The sequence below is a fragment of the Hipposideros armiger genome, unplaced genomic scaffold (assembly GCF_001890085.2).
Source record: "Hipposideros armiger isolate ML-2016 unplaced genomic scaffold, ASM189008v1 scaffold_820, whole genome shotgun sequence".
Lineage (NCBI taxonomy): Eukaryota > Metazoa > Chordata > Mammalia > Chiroptera > Hipposideridae > Hipposideros > Hipposideros armiger.
This window is the reverse complement of record NW_017732170.1, coordinates 272,503-290,193: the sequence shown is the minus strand read 5'-3', so window position 1 is coordinate 290,193 and position 17,691 is coordinate 272,503.

Sequence of the window (17,691 nt, the reverse complement as noted above, 5' to 3'; positions counted from 1 at the left end):
ATTTTTTTAAGGGGGGGGGAGAATTGAAATCTTCAAAGAGGAGCAAAGAAACATATTGAGTTCTGCTGTTGCCTAACGCTTGGTGTCCAGATATTTTACTTAGATCCTTATCCTTGGCTGACCATTCCCTTTGGCCTTGGAACTGCTTGTAAGTTGATCAATGAAGCATGTTTTTGTAGAGGCTGACCCTGGTTTCCAAGTTTCCTTTCTGCATTAATAACTGCAACCCAAGAGAACTAATCCAAAGGCCTGAGATGAAGGTGACCACAGAGCGAGACAATTAATTCTTGGCAAGAACAGATGCATTCACCCTGAGTGCTCAGTACAAGCTACATTTGCCAAGCATATTGTCATTGCCAAGGCTTTGCATGGGATAATAGCCGTATTCAAGGATTTCTGTCCCCTTGGCCAAACCAATAGCTGCTTTGTAGCACCCTCTTGGCTGACATTAAGAATTACACAATTTTAGACCCGGAAGACATTTTGAAAACAATTTAGCCCAGTTTTTTTATTCTGTATATTTGTAGTCCAGGCTCACTGATAGTCTGGTCATTCAGCTGGTAAGAACAGAGATGAAGTTAATGTTTCCTAACTCCTAGTCAAGTGCTATTGACACTGGATACATGATGTTAGAAATCCAGGGATTTTCCGATGTAGACAGATAACTATTTTGCCTCTTCCTTCTCCTTGTTGTTATTGACACTAACTGAATGATTTTGATGAAATTTTAATTTTCACGTCATGACTCATAACAACTGCACAAGCCCCATGCCTTCAGAAAAAGCCACAAATGTCTATTCTTGTTGGCAAAGATTCTTTTGAGGCATAATGGTCAAGCTCGAGGACAGTGGAATCACACTGTCTAATTTTGAATCCTAGCACCATAAGTTACTAGTGCATAATCTTAGCTGTGTTACTTAGTCTCTTGGTTCCTCAGTTTCCTCACATATAAAACGAGAAAAATAATATCTATTTCATAGGGTGGTTATGAGAATTAAGTTCAATAATACATGTAAGGATCAGAAAATTACTTGGTGTATGAAAAGTACTCAATAACTGCTAGTTTTTCCTACCACGAATACTATTATTATTATTACTAGTTCTTGGAATTTTTCTCTGTTCTCCTACTGTGAGTATCTGATCCAAACTTTCATCTGAATTATTGAAATAACTCCCCACCTTTCTCTCCTGACCACAATCTTTCCTCACTCTTTCTCATCATTCCCAGTGTTGTTAGCATAAGCTTTATGTAATATTAAGTCTTATAATGTTATTTTCCTTAAAAAAACCGTTCAATAGCTACTTATCACCTGGTTAAAAATCTCAACTCCCTGCATGGCACACAATGTCATTTGTGTTCTGGGAGAGTTAATAGGTCATTGTAAAACAGTGGCCCCTTCACACATCATGCATGATAAAACTATTAGGAAGGAAAAACAGTAACTTTTTACACTTGTCCTATCTTGCCTTATTGCTCAGACTCTTTTATAATGTGATCAAAAGGCATTAAAGTGTGGTCCTGTATAAAAGTTTTAAAGATATTTACATTTTGGTTTCATAAGACTAAAAAAATGTGTTTTTAGTTTAACTTAATTCATTGTATTTAGATTCAGTAGGTCTAGAGATACTGTACAATAATGCTAATATATCACATTTGTTTGGTTAAATTGTACATTTTATAAACTTTTTCAATAGCAGAGGTGGCTACTGGTAGCATTGAAAACCTTTAAAATCGGTATAGTCATCTCTAGCCCAGAGCTTTCTTCTCAGTTTCAGATGTTTGATATGAATGGCCTACCAGACATATGCACATGGAGATACCACAGGTATTTCAAACTTGGCAATGAAATACTGCTCCACCTCTTTATTCTCTGTCCTTACACCAAGCATCAGCATGCACCTAGTTCCCTCCATCAAAACTCACTTGATATCCCTCCTCACTCACCTCAAAACTCCATCAGTCAGAAATTCCTTCCTGATCGCTTTCAAAGCTGTTTTAGTCTCTTCCTCCCAGCAATCATTATTACTCTCATCATGCCTTCAGCTGCTCATTATTTCTTGTCTGGATGATTGCAATGACTGTGGAGATCTCCCTGCCTCTAAGCCCATCCCACTGCAGTCCATCTTCTCCATGGTTAGTAGAGACAAATATCTAAAATACAAGTGTGATCCCTGTGCTCCTCTGCTCAAAATCCTTGGTAGCCCTCCCATAAGCTTTTCAGACAAAATTCAAATTCTTCAATCTAAGATATAAGATCTTTCATAAATTTTCTCCAATCTACCTCTTTAAACTTACTCCTGTTTCCTTAAATACACTCTTTGCTCCATATATACCTAAGTAATTGTATTTCTCTGAATGCTGTGCTATTTCATGCCTCTATGCCTTTGTCCTTTTAATCTTTTTATCTGGAATACGTGTATCCTTTTCCTCCTACTACCTTCCTCATTTGCTTAACTCCTTTCTACACATTTTTAAATAGTAGCTTCATTGTCCCTCCATTTATAGGAAGCCTTTTCGATCCACCTGAATTAAAAGATAACCTGCACTCTATTAATTCTCCTGTGAATAGCCATTTATAACACATACCACATTTTCCTAAAACTACCAGGTCTCTTCTTTCTATCTCCCTCTGGAATAATCTCCTTGAGGATAGGGACCACACATTATTTATCTTTGTACTCTGTAATGTATTCACAGGGCCTGCATTTAGCTGTAAGGAAATCCTAAAATCAGCATGACAGTGGCAGCAAGAGTTAGGGAGCAATTCCCAAAGGAAAGAGAGGCATCCCTCTATTTTATAATATGATATAATTTATTATATTATATTGATTGTTTTAGGGAATCTAGGAGGTTTCCCTATACTGACACTAGTTTCCTTACATGGACACTCAAGAAATACATGCTGAATGAATGCATGCATGGATGAATGAATGAACAGAACTGAGCTCTACTGGGAAAGTTTCATATCTCTTTCAATATACCAGCTCCTCCCCAGGCTGCATATTTTCAGAACCTACCAGAGAAGGACATTCCAGAATAAGGGATGTTTCAAATTCATTCTAATATAGACTATTATTGCACTTATTCAGAGACTGTGGAATCAGGTGATTCTCAATATCTAAATGGGTACCTCATGGGGCTGTTGAACTCTCAACAGTTCTCATAGACAATTGCAAGTGAAAGATAGACTATCTCGTATTGCAATGATGAAGGAAACTAGCTTTAGTTTAGCCACAAAATACTGTTTTGTACCCTCTCCCACACATAAAAATATCATACCCTAGAAGTTTACATTTTTTTTCACTCACCTGAGTTGAATTTGTCCTATTTTTATTCACCCAAGAGGCTTAGTAAGATAAGAGTGTTTTTATAGCAATTACCTAATCCTTACTTTGGCACAGTGGATAGTAGCCTGTGTGAAGGAGAAAAATGTCTCACAATTCAACATTGCATCATAGATTTTATGAGATTGGTACTGCTTTGAAAAGGACTGTTTCTCTTTATGTACATAAATCTCCTTATACTTAGGAAAATAGATGACATATAAACATTTTGATGGATTTGATCCACTTAAAGGAGAAATAATGTATGTAGAATTCTTGCTCAAATATTAACGTTCTGTTTAACACTGACAAAAGAGAAAAAGGCAAGCACCTTTAATGTTAAAAATCTATAGCTCCCAAATAACAGATGTTAAGGGTATGTTTGGGTAAGTTAGTTAAATTTATTCTCCCCTCACCCTAATTATCTAGTTTATTCCTTTATTTTGACAATCTAATTATCCAAACAATAATGACTATGTGTTCCTGATATTTTTAAATGAATCAAGTCAGGGGCCAATTTTATGAATTTAATTACTATTCTCTGTCATTCCCACTAAGAAGAAAGTTCCTTGAGAGCAGGAGCACATTTTTATTTTTTCTGTTTACTGCTGGATTACCATCATGTTGTGCAGCTTCATGAAAATGGTGGGTTCTCATTAAATATTTTGCTAAGTAAATAAATGGCATCCTTTGGAATAAAAGGTATAGGAAATTAGGCAAGAAACAACCCATCCAGTGGGGGTTAAACAAGTAATGCTCTATAAATATTTTTAATCCAACAGGGTGAACAGATAACACAGCAAATGAAACATACATAAAGCTGTTTGCACTAATATCTACACAGTTGTGATTTTAGATTATTTATCTTTTTAGAATAGATAATGCAGTCTCAGGCAGGCAAGATCAAAAGGGTAAATTTCATTAAGATATTTTTAGGAGTATTAAGCAGGATTTTCTGGGAAAAAAATACATTTAATGAACAACCAGGAGCAAGGACTATTTTATCACAATGGTTCCTGAGAAAAATTATTCACTTTTGAATGTACTAGGGCCTTCAATTCAGTAAGTATTTGCTGAGGAACTCCCATGCATGAGGCGGAGTCCTGGGTAGTACAGGGGAGAGCATCAAAAGTATCCTCTTTTAGTCCCTTCAAGGGGGTTTTTTGTTCATCTTTGTCGGATTGTCTTTATTTTGAAAATGCTCATTTTTTTTTTAAATTTCACTTTGTCTGGTGTACTGAGGTCATCCCAGAATTTCAGACATTGTTGACTTCTGTGATCAAGACATTATTTATACAGATCATCATACTTGAAATTCTCCCAAAGCAGAGCCTGCATATTTGTGGGGAAAAAAATCTCATAGCACATTGAATTTTAAATTATAAATGTTTAAAGCAGAATTCTTTTCATGGTTGATGAATGTCAACAGTTAATGGACGCTCTTGGTGATCGCTGCCTCCCTAGGATTTATGAGTGAGTCTCCTGGATGTGCCGATGAAAACATCAGTGTGACTAGAGAGGACATGAATTTAATGGCTCTATTAAATTCAGTGTACTACATAAAGTATGCTTCATTATCAGAAGTCATATAATCTGTATGAATTCTGAAGCTTGAATAAAATCATTTGTTTTTTAATTCCATACTGGCTTATTGAAAACCTAGCCGGCATGAGACTCTGACTGAGCTGTGACTCAGTCATAAAAAAAAAAGAAAAAGGCTATTACAGTACAATGTAACAGGGTAGTTAGGGGGTACTGAAAAGGGTATGTGGGGTCAGGGAGGTTTCCCAAGGGCAAATAATAACTGATATAGAGTAGCCAGGCAAAGAAAGAGGAGACAAAAACGTGTCACATTTAAGGAATTGAAAGGTTGAGTGGTGTGTGTGCATGTATGTGTATGCTTGAAAGGAACTAGGGGAGCCTGGAAGGGTGGGTAAGGCATAAAGTTGAACATGTAAACTGAAACCCATGGGCCACGATAACAAATACAGACTTTTTTCTAAGGGCATAGGGGACCCTGGATAGATTTAATAGGGAGAGCAATGACATCAGATTGGTAAAGGTCCCAGGCTGCAGTGCGGCAAGAGGCTCACAGAGATTGACACAGAAGGAAAGGAAGCAAGTTACATGGCTGCTGTAGTCATTCACACCAAAGACGACAGTAGATTCGCGCAGAGTGGGAGCAACGGAAACTGAGAGAGTGGTTGGATGTTAGAGGTATTCAGATAAAGAATAGACAGGATGAACTAAGTGACAAGACATGGGAGAAGAGAAAACAAAACTAAAAGTGTTTTCTGGATTGAACATGTGTGTTACTGTTTACAGAGCTAGTAATCATTTCCTTGATTTTGGCAATGGCAAGAACGGGCATTGTTCTAACTCCAAAGTCACAGCTAGACCTCACCATAAGGAAGAACTCGCATGAAGAGCAGCTTTGGCATAGGCACTTGCCCCTCTTACTAAGTCGTCATTCCTGGATAGAGGTGGCAGTTCCGAACAGTGCTAGGGCATGGCAAATAAATAATCTGGACTTCAACAAATCAACCTGAGGTTTGCGGTGTAGGAAAAGGTGGTGGCAACTGAGGCAATTAAAGATCCAAGGAGAACATGGCAAATTTGGGGGACAGTGCTATTATGAATAGCTTCCCATTTAATTATGTATTTCAAACTAAAGATGTCCCTGGGGAACCCCTTAAAATTTTGACACCAATCAGGTATTGAAGTACAGATAAAGCTGACTTGACTTTGTATATGCTGATGCATCAAAATACTCTATCTTAGTATTTCAATAAATAATAAAATGAAATATTGGTTCAACACATGGTTAATTAACAACTTCTAGTTCAGTTAAGGATTCTACAATTTGAATGTTAGGTTTAAAACTGAGATGGAAGTTTTCTATAGCCTGATAAGAAATGGGGAGAGGTGAGAGGAAGAAGATTCAAGTTATTTTTTATAGAGGAAAGGATGGTTATAGCTATAAAGCATATGAAAAATTCAGATTTAGTTGATGCCATTAAAATTATTTTCTAAGACTTTAGGATGACTGTCAAGATTTTCATTCCCTAAAATGGCTGATAAACTGTATTAATTTGATTAAGTGTGCAAAGCACAACACATATTCATTCATTTATTTGACAAACATCCGTTGAATACCGAATGTGAAAAAAACCACTGCTAGGATCTGTGGTTTAAAGACAAATAATAAAGGCCAGCCGAGTGGCTCAGTTGGTTAAGAGTTAGCTTAAGAGCATGAGCTCTGAGCAACAGGGCTGCCGGTTTGATTCCCTCATGGGCCAGTGAGCTGCACCTGAGCTGAGCTGCTGCTGAACTGCCAACAGGTGGCAGGATGGCTCAGCTGGTGTAACAACAAGATTGCCTGTTCGATGGTGGGCTATGCCCAACCGCAACTAAGACTGAACTCGGCACCTTGAGCTGAGCTGCCACCCGGATGGCTCAGTGGATAGAGCATACACTCTTAACAACAAGGCCGTGGGTTCGACTCCTGCATGGAATGGTGGCTACGCCCGCCAGCAACTAAGATTGTAACAGCACCTTGAGCTTAGAAGCCACGAGCTGCCGATGGGCAGCCAGATGGCGACTGGCGCCCTCCACAACTAAGATTGCAGAACAACTTGGCTGGTTCCCCTCCCCAATTCCCCAACACTGTTCCCCTCCCCCAATCCCCCAATCCCCCAATCCCCAATTAATTTATAAAATAAAGAAATAAATAATAAAGACAAATAATAATTGTTATTTTCTCTCAAGAAATCAGAAGTGTTCTTAGAAGAGAACAGCCACTAACTTCATGATATCAGCACTATATAGTAAATTCTGTGATCAAGAAGGAACAGAAGAATGGCAGGGGAAAAAAAGGCTATGTTTTTGCAATAAAAATTAATTGCATAAAGAAGTGGAGAGTGAAAAAAATGAAAGTTTTAAAGTGAGAAATCAGTGGCTTATAAGCATGACATCCAAGGGAACTGCAGAAAGTTCCCAATGATGAAAACAAAGGTTATGTGAGGACAATGCTGGGAAATGAGCCTGGAGTAGCAGGAAGGAATCAGACATGTTATTAAAAGCCTGTTTGCCAAGCAAATGGGGTTTGCATTTATTCTGAAAAGTATGGGGAATTATTGAAAGATTTTAAGCAGGGAAGCGACATAATCCAATTGGCATCACATTATGAAAGTTGGTGATCAGACACAAACTGGCAGCAGCCAGTCCTGAGGAGATGGAGAACTGTGCTTGCAAAGATATACCAAATATAATAACACGTGCAGGTCACATGTGATGGATTACAAACCTTAACTAAAGTGAAGAGTCCACAAAGCATCAGTAGGAATCATCTGACAGTGGAGCAGATTTATGTTCAAAAAGAAGAAGAAGAAGAGTCTTACGAAAGGAAGGGCAAAATGTAAAATATATATGTGTATAGATGGAAAATAGTGTTTGGACTACATCCTAGTGTCTAATAAGCAGCTGAAGGAAATGGTTTGAAGCTGATTTGGTCAGAAACTGCTATTGGATCTTAATCCCCAGCAAATGCCCTGTGGTCTTATATTTAATCTCAGACACTGAGAAAAAAATAACTCAAGGTGTATTGGGGTTTTAGTGGGTCATTAAAATTTAATTGCCAGTGTGGAGCACTTCCGAACACAAATAGTCTATCATAGCTATCTGTAACACAAACACCTAAAGCAGTGTGGCTTTAGTTTCATATAATATCGAGCTGAGAGATAATGAGACTCTTTAATAATCATGGAGGAGCTTATGTATCGAAATGATGCTAATCACCTTCATGATAGGCCATACGCTTATTCAGATAATCTCTCTAACAATTCTATGCATTTACTCAAGGAAGTTCTGAAATTTAAAATTTTATAAAAATAGTCCCAAACAAGTATAGCAGGAAAAATGGACTGAAAAGGAATTAGAACAAATAGGAAAATACATAAAAAGTATAAATCCCCTTATCTTTTCTTCTTTGATGACTTTATTTTCTTTGTTTCATTGCTGTTTATTTAAAAATAAAGAGATACACCTAAGTTGTTTAGGAAACCAATAAAAAGTAATAAAGAACCATGAAATTCCATGGAGTAGCTATTGTACCAATACAGGAAAAACAATCATCAGGGAAGTTCACCTGGACCAAGCAACAATTCAGCCAACTTTTTAGATCCATACTTTTACTATTTACCATATTTTTTAACTTACAGTAAATGTTTGTCAGTCTCCTTATAAATTTTATCTTGTCCCTTAACTCCTCCTGACTCTGAATATAGGTCAGCTTATGCCTCTTTTTGCCAGCGTCCTGCCTAAAAAAATCCTAGCCAATGCTTATTTTTGCAGACTTGTAATGAATTCTGCCACAATTATTCCTTTACAAGAGTAATGGGTTAAAGAAGGAGTTTGGGAGAGCTGCTATGACTTTCAGATATTTATTAACCAATAGTTCATTAACAAAAACACTATGGAAGTGGTCAAGAAGATATGCAGCAAACTAGTCAAAGCATGATATGAGGAACAAGTTACATTTCATATTATTTAAAGTAATTGAGACTTCTGATTTAAAATGAGGCAATTTTTTTTAGAATATTCTCTCTTAAAATGCTGGTTGCTGTTGTTCATAGCAGGCAATACTATTTTTCTGGAGTTTTAAAAACAGTTGTAGTATAATGTATATATCATAAAAGTCACCATTTATAAATGCAAAATTCATTGATTTTAGTAAATCTACAGAATTGTGCAGCTATCACTACAATAGAACTTTAGAACATTGGTATGTTAAGTTTATTATTTGGTAAAATCAGCATGCTTGCGACCTTTAATAAATAGAATAAGGTAAAGGTATATCAGATTAAGCCTAGGCCAGGTCTACCACTGGTCTCAAACAATGTGAGGCTCTCTGGTGAATGGGTGCATTGAACCACTGAAGTCTAGTTACAGAAGGAAATATGGCACCTCCTTGAGGAAATCTTTCTGAAGGAAGAAGTATTTTTATCAAGTAACAATGTGTTGTCCGCAATGGTGACTGCTGACTCCAGTGGTGTATGTTACTAGAAATTTGTTGCTTCTTCCTCTCCCATGTTCAATTCACACCCAGTGGCTTTTTGCCTGGTAAATATTAGGCACCTAATAGATATTTGCTTACTGAAATATTTTTTGAATGAGATTATTTTATTTACGTAGAGAGACCCAAAGAGCAGATTTTGAGACCCTAAGAAATGTAGCAAACTGTAGTATAATATACTATTGATACAATAAAGGAGAGGGGATATTTTCATCTTCTCTGCAACAGGAATCTGAGCAGCTTTGGCATATGGCAGTTCCATCAGTTGGCTGCAATAAGGAACCACACTACCTGCAGAGAGATAGCAGTACCTGAGAATCAAGTTGAACCTAGGAGACATGGTTTGGTGAAGGATCAAAGAAGAGTTATGAAGAGTGTGACATCAAATTGTCCTGAACATATCATCATGTTAGATGACTCTCAGAGACACATGGGGAATAGGAGTCCCTGCTCTACTTTTCCACCTCATTCTGTTCCTTCCCTGCCCTTGCTCACAAGGCTCTTGACACAGTGGCCCTCTTTCTAAACTTCTACCATAATAAATTCGTTCCTCCTTAAGGCCTTTTGGTATAGCTGTTTCCTCCTCATGAAATGATCTTTTCTCCTAGATCCTGGAGCTAATTCTTTGTCTTCAGATTTCAGTTGACCCCATGACTGAAAATCTCAAATAAGCACCGAAACATTTTTATCATATCACTCAGTTTATGTTTTTTCATTGCACTTAGTATGCAATAATATTAAACATGCTTATAAATATATGTAAGACATATATAATATATATTAAAATAAATACATAAATGCTTATAAATATATATATATATATATAAACATTATGTTAGAAGAAGCATGATGAGGGAAATAATAAAAATGCAACTTTAGTTGGAGTAAAGCTTTAATGTTACACTATAAAAATGTATTGATAAAAACTTTCTATGACATCCCCCAGAGGACATCTTGGGGTTAAGTAGGTCAGTAAGAAAAGATTAGCTATCTCTTAGGTCCAGCCACTCTGTACTTGAAAGATTCTAATTTTTTTAAAATGTCTCATATTGATACAAAATATGTTTTCTTGTAACTTTACAACTAATTCTGTCTTTTTTTTCCCCTTTGGAGCATCTTGTCTTAATCTCAACTCATAAAATTGATCTACATACCATATTTACACATTAGTTTTTTCCACTATTTGATGGACTATAGGTTTTGCAATTTCAAACTTTAAACAGAAATGAGAACATTGTAATCTTGGGGAAGATGGTTTCTTAGGAGTTTATTAAAATATCTAGGAAACAGTAACCAAAGCAATGACATTATCAGACAAAGAACAAGCAAGAGTTTACTGAAGTCACTAAAATGGTTGGTAGATGCCTCATGTTGCTGCCATAGAAATGAGGGGGGTGGGGAAGCCTTAGGCATAAGGTTGAACAGACACAAGGTAAACAAGTTGGGTTTGACTGGTGGCTGGTAGGCTCAAGTCTTCAGCTTGTAGCTTATTTTAACCAGTGGGTGAAGAAACATCAACCATTGAAAATACCTTGAGGCTTTCAGAGCTATTTTTTTAACCTTGTGGTGATATTTTGAGACAAAAATAATATCTTATTCCTGTCTTGCTGCTGTACATTGAGACTGGAGGAATGATTTTCATCATATGAGAGAAAAAAAGAAATAGTCTGTCAACCTATTTGCAATGCAGATTTCATCAAAAAGGGATCAGAACAGTGTGAAAACTGTTGAGCTTTACATTTCTCCTGAAAAAGCTAATAGAATGGGTGAAATTAAAAATTTTCCTTCAAGTTAAATTGCATTGACATGGTTCTCGACTATTTTTATAATTCAACCCACTGGACATTCAGTTTGGTTTAATGTGTATTTACTGAGTGCTGAATATGTATCAGGCCCTGTGCTGGCTGTAAATAACCAACATAGAGATGCAATCCTGTCACTGGGAAGCTCACTAGTATGGTGAGGAAAACAGACTTGTAAATGAGAAAATATTATTGTCCAAACACAGCTGTGGGTAGGAATATTGAGCAATGGACTTTGTAAGAGCATATACAAAAGACATCTGTCCAGTCTTAGAGGATCAGGGTAGGATCCTCAAGGAAATGATGTCTGAAGTGAGACCTGAAGAAGGAGAAGAGTTAACTAGGAGAAGGGTAGGGGATGTGAGTGAGCTTGCAAATAAAAGACACCAGGACTCCCTTGAGATACAGCAATAATTCGGTGTGGCTGAAACACATGTATTGAAGCTGGAAGACATAAAATTAAAAGGCTAGACAGATGAACAGAAAGCAGGCCTTGAAACGTTCTATGTTTGGTTATAAACTAAGGAGGAAGATGCAAGGCCTCAGTTTTTCCTGTGCTATATTTCACTATCACACAGTGCTATGAAACTGGATAAATATTTGAATGAATGAATTTTGAACCTTGACTCTACTGTTCCTTTAAAATCAGATAGATACCTGTTAGTCAATTCCTTTTTTTACTGCTTGAGTTTTTTTTTTACTTTCCTCATAAAAAGGGTATATTATTTGTCTTTAGGAAATTTCCATTATGGTAGGAACGGAATGTTAATAATAGATGTGTTAATAATTCTAGGAGATTCCATTTCTAAATAGGATTGAGGAGCTTGTGACAGACCAATACACACACACACACACACACACACACACACACACACACATACCCCTAGAAAAGCTAAAAGGCAGGGGGAGAGAAGGAGGAGAAACTTGTAAGAAATCAAATATGTATCTTTGATAGCTAGCCTCAGTCCCGGATACTATGAGTGCACAGTCAATAGTCACCTTGAAGGACTGGGGAACGGGTCCAAAAGGAAATGATGTCAAAGCTGAACACTAGAGTCCAAGGTCTTGGAAAGAAGGGGTGCTCATTTAGTCAAGCTCAACATTATGTATCGATTTTTTCATTTGGGGCATTTGCTGAATTTTGGCCTGGGCTGTGGGGATGGGTAGGGATTAAGACAAACGCTTAAGTCAGGTTCTAAGAAAGAGAGAATCCAGCCCAATTTAAGCAATCTCATTGAGTTATGAAACAAAACTTGGAGTTCAGAATTATAAAGGAGAGGACCATAAAGGAGAGAACCTGATGGGCACCCTATAATCTTATTTGGAAGCCTTGCAAAGCTGCATCCCAGGAACCAGAGTGAAGCAGAGCAGAGATCGGGTCAGCCTAACGGTGTGCACTCCTGCCATGAAACAGCTCAGCCCCTCATTAGATTAAGGTGATTCACTCAATAGGAACCATCCACACACCTGCAAGAAAGTAAAATACTTGGAGAAACAATTTTCATAGAAATTCTATAATTTTTCCTAACATGTTTCAGGTATTAAATAAAAATTAGCAGACAAATCAAGAAACAGGACAAGGGACTAAAAGAAAAATATATAAATAGATCCGTCAACATCTCAGATATTGATGTTATCAGAAATAAACTTCAAAATAACTGTGGTCAATATGCTCAAAAATAGAAAAGATGATAAAAATGCTCACTAAAGAAGTAAAATTTATAAAACATAATCAAATGAAATAAAAAGTACAATAATCAAAATTGAGACTTCAATAGATAAGCTTTACAGGAGATTGGATTTAAGAGATTAATGAAATGGAAAATAGGTTGATAGAAAATATCAAGCTGAAGTGCAGAGGAAGATGGATGGAATATATTTTAGGGATTTCTAGGGTATGTAACTGAAATCCCAGAGGAGGAGTAAGAGAATGGTGCAGAAGCAATTTTTAAAAGGATAACCACTGATAATTATTAAAAATTTATCAAATGTAAACTCACAATTTAAAGAAGTTCAATGGACACACACAAAAAATAAATATAAGGGAAACTCCACTTAAATATGTACATCATAGTAAAATTGCTGAGCAACAAAAACAAAAAAATACATTTTTGTGGGGAGAAGGTAAGGATAAACTTTAAGGCTTAGAGAGTTGGTTCATTAACAATGGAAGAGACAATGGAAGACAACTTTAAGGTGTAGAACAAAATATATAAATGTTAACCTAAAACGTTTTGAACAGAGAAAATATCATTAAAAGTGAATGCAAAATAAAAACTTTTCCAGAAAAACAAAAATTGAGAGAATTTATCACCAGTAGACTCTTAATAAAAGAAAAATAGAGTTCTTAAGGCAAAGGGAAAATTACCTCAGGAGGAAATACTGAAATACAGGAAGTAATGAAGAAAAATGGAAAAGATCATGTGGGTAAGTATAAACTATATAAAATTAATCACAGTGTCTTATGGAGTTTAATATATGTAGAATTAAAATACATACAACAAAATCACAAAAGTTCAGAGTTAAGTTTACATTCCGGAATTATCTGGGATGTGGTATACATACTAAAATCTTTAGAATCTAATAAATCAAGATACATATTATAATCAGCAATGCTTCATGGTGTGCTCCAGTTAAAATAACTTTTATCATTAAGAGAACCACAGAAAGATAGTGCTGTAAAGACCTTTGGAAATATCACCCCAACATATGGATGGTAAAAATTAGTTTTAAATATTTCACTGATATTTTACCAAAATCAGTCGAGATGAAAGCTCAGGTCTTTTGGCTCTACTATACATCATGTTAATGAGTTATCAAAGAATAGTAAAAGAATATGTGAGCCAAAGGCTAATAGATTTGTAATTTTATTATGAAATAAAAAATATTGATTAATCAAAAACAAGTCAGGTAATAAGAAAACAAACATAATATGAGTGAAGCAAATTTTTAAAAAGAGTAAGATGGTAGATATTAACCTAAATATATCAGTAATTACATGAACTCCCATTGTAGAGTATAGCCTCCCTAATAAACCAAATGTGCCCCAGTCCTTGTCTAGGGGAGAACACAAAATAAGAATTGTGGATTCTATCTTGCCAGGTAGGGGGTCCCACAGTCAGGAGTGGCAGTGCAGAGCCCAGAGGGAGATTGAGTAACACTGCAGGCAGGGGACTCATTGTGAAACAGTTGGGGTCTTTGAGAGACTGGATAATTCACCCCATTTTTCTCTGAAGCAATGAGAAATAGGACAAAGGAGTACAGTAGATGGGAGATAAAGCATTACCTTTATCGCTGACAAAGGTCATATTGGAGAATGTGACTCATGTCTTTAGGCAGATGGGCTTCCTGTTAATGATTCTCAGAAGTAGACAGATTGATCCCCACAGAGTTATGGCAGTAAAACCTCCCCACTGCAAACATGGCTGCCCATAGGGAGGCAGAGCAAAATACCTACAGGCTGAAGAAAAAGAGGCATTGATTCCTAGTAATCTAGGGAATACAGGAAATTTTGCTGAAAAGCAGCATTTGAGCTGAGGCTTGGTGGATGAACAGAGTTTTGACAGGTATAGACAGAGATTACATGTGAGATAGTGCTTTGTAAATGATTAAATGCTATACCAAAGTCATTACTATGATTTAGGAAATAGGTTATTTAAGGGAGGATGCAGGTAAGATTGTGAATATTTATTCACCCCTTCTTAGAAACTTAAATGGAATTCAGTCTTATCAATTAGTGTGTGGAATTCTGAGCTAAAATACCAATACATAATAACTTCAGTCCTCCAAATTTCTTCCCCACAGCCAAATTCATATTCATTAAATCCTTCGCCCTTGTTGAGCAGAGGATGCAAGAATACATTAAAAATCATAATATTAGCAGAATAGGATTTGCAAGTCAATCTGTCCTATTATGGATGCAGTTGTAAAGTTCTAACCTTCTGTGTTCTTGGCCACACTCTGTGCAGGCTGGGAATGCTTCTCCCTGATAGATAATCAGCACCACGAAAGGCAGTAAGTGCTTGTAAAGCACTGTCATTCCTTGTTTACTGTCCTCACATTTAGTGTTGCCTACACATATATGCAGGTACACGCAGGAGTGAAGGCATATATTCACTCCCCCCCGCCCTGACACACACACACACACACACAACTCCACTTATAAATACAAAAAACACAGATAAAATGCAAAGGTAGGAATACAGTTTTCTAGTACCTAAACTATAAATTCTTTTTGCTTTACTTTTTAAGGTAGAATGTGGGCCAACATGCTTTTTTTTATTATTTTTAAAGGGGAGGGGTTTATTTTGTTTACATTTGTTTTATTTAGCATACTTAGTCAAAGGAAATTTCAGAGTAGAAATAATCTAAGATGCTGGCATTTGTGAATACTTTCTTCTCAGACTATCCTGAGTGAAACCTGTGGCTATTAGATCTGTCAAAGCTTCATTAATCTCTTCTCTCCTGCTGCCTGCCTACCTTTGACTATTGCACTGCTAATTAGCCTGAGAGCAGGTGGACAGAGAGAGAGATGCTGTTACTCTCTATTCATTCTCTTCATAGATGTGGTTTGGAAGAGGGGTAAATAATATGGGGAAGTATGGTTTGCTGCTGTTTTAAGATTTTACTGATCTCTCTCAGTCTCAATACATTGAGGTCCAGGCCTACCTTAAGATACCAAATTACTAATAATGTACATTCTTAGTGATCAATCTTTTGATTCAATTCACTTTCAATAATTCAATTGATGATCTACCAATACAAACAGCAAACAAGTTATTAAAAATGTGATAAGTGAGGAGATCCAAGATGGTGGAGTAAACACTGTGCCTGTGTCCTTCCATAAATACATTAAAATTACAACTAAATTATAGAACAGTTAACCTGGAAAACCATCTGAAGTCTAGCTGAACAGAAGTCCTATAACTACAAATATAAAGAAGAAGCCATGTTGAAACTTATAGTCAGGGGAGAGGCAGAACAGGCCCCAAACCTCTCTGTGGCAGTTGAGAATCAAGAGGGCTATCTCAGCTGTGAAGGTTTCCCCCTGGAGCAGCGAGGAACCCCAGTTCTCCACACCGGGCTGCCCAGCCTGGAGTACTGGTGCCCCCATAACATCTGGCTGTGAAAAACAGTGGGGATTCCAACAGTTTGGGTGGGACAGAAGGCTGTGGGAAACCCAGACATCCTCTTAAATGGCCCACGCACAGACTCACTCATTCGCAGGCACTCACCTTGGGCTCCAGCGGACAGACAGTGCCTCGGAGACATATAGGGGGCAGGCTGAGGAGTGTGACTTCAGTGGGAGGACTGGAAGACAGTTAGGATTTTCCCATGAGGGATCCTTCTCCTGAGCAGCTGGTAGATGGGCGCCATCTTTCCTGTGTTGAACCCGCCCCCACAGGCCAAATCTAAATCTTATTGGCCTAGTGAGCTCTGCTGCTCCTCCCTGCTAACTCACTGGGACCTCGCTGCACCCAACCTGCACACTGCTGGAGGCACTTTTTACACGAGCAGCCAGCCCCTCCCTCATTGCACTCTTTTTTGGAAAACTATCACAGTCTACAGGCCCCAGATGTCAGTGTGCTCTGAGACTTTTGCTGAGTCACTCCAGGCTCAGTACTGGTACTAAAGCAGAGTCTACATTAACCTGGTGACCACTATTCCCACTCTAGTGATTCCCTGAGACCCTGCTTTATTCAATTCATGAGCTGCACGAGGCTTTATGAGTGACTGATCCTTAAGGGAGCTGGCAGGTGGCAGCAGGCCTCCAGGTGTACTGGCTTTTTGCAGTTACCACAGGCCTGGTATTGGTTGCAGCTGTCCTCAGTTCATATCATGGCCTCTCCCATGTGCGTCCAGGTTGAGCACAGGCAGTGAACAACTGATAATCACTTTGTAGCTCCTACCAGGTAGCCCCTGGCCAGTCACAGGCAGTGGCCGACCTGGGCCTGCACTGCAGCCCCTCCCAAGAGGCCCCAGAACCAACATACTTGGAGGTTGGCATAGTAGAGTAACTCCCAATTAGTCCCATATGTAGGACACACAAAGGGGGTCTCAATAGTCACCAGAGCCCACTGGGGCAAATCCCACCAAGTGGGATAAGCCTTTCACACAGCAGCCCATAAGCTGTGGATGTGGCCAAACCCCACAGCCAGTCAGCCTGAGGGTCAATCTCATCCACTGACATGTTAATACCAATCAAGGCTCAACTATAACAGGAGAGTACACACATCCTACACAAGGGACACTCCTGAAGTACCTGACTCCAGTGACCAGGGAGACTCTGCCATTGGCCCCCACAGGACACCTACTACATAAGTCCACCTGGCCAAGACTGGGAGACAGAGCAGATCTACTTAAAACATAGAAACATAGAGAGGCAGCCAAAATGAGGAAACAAAGAAATGCATTCCAAATGAAAGAACAGGAGAAAAATCCAGAAAAAGAACTAAATGAAATGGAGGCATGCAACCTACCAGACAGAATTAA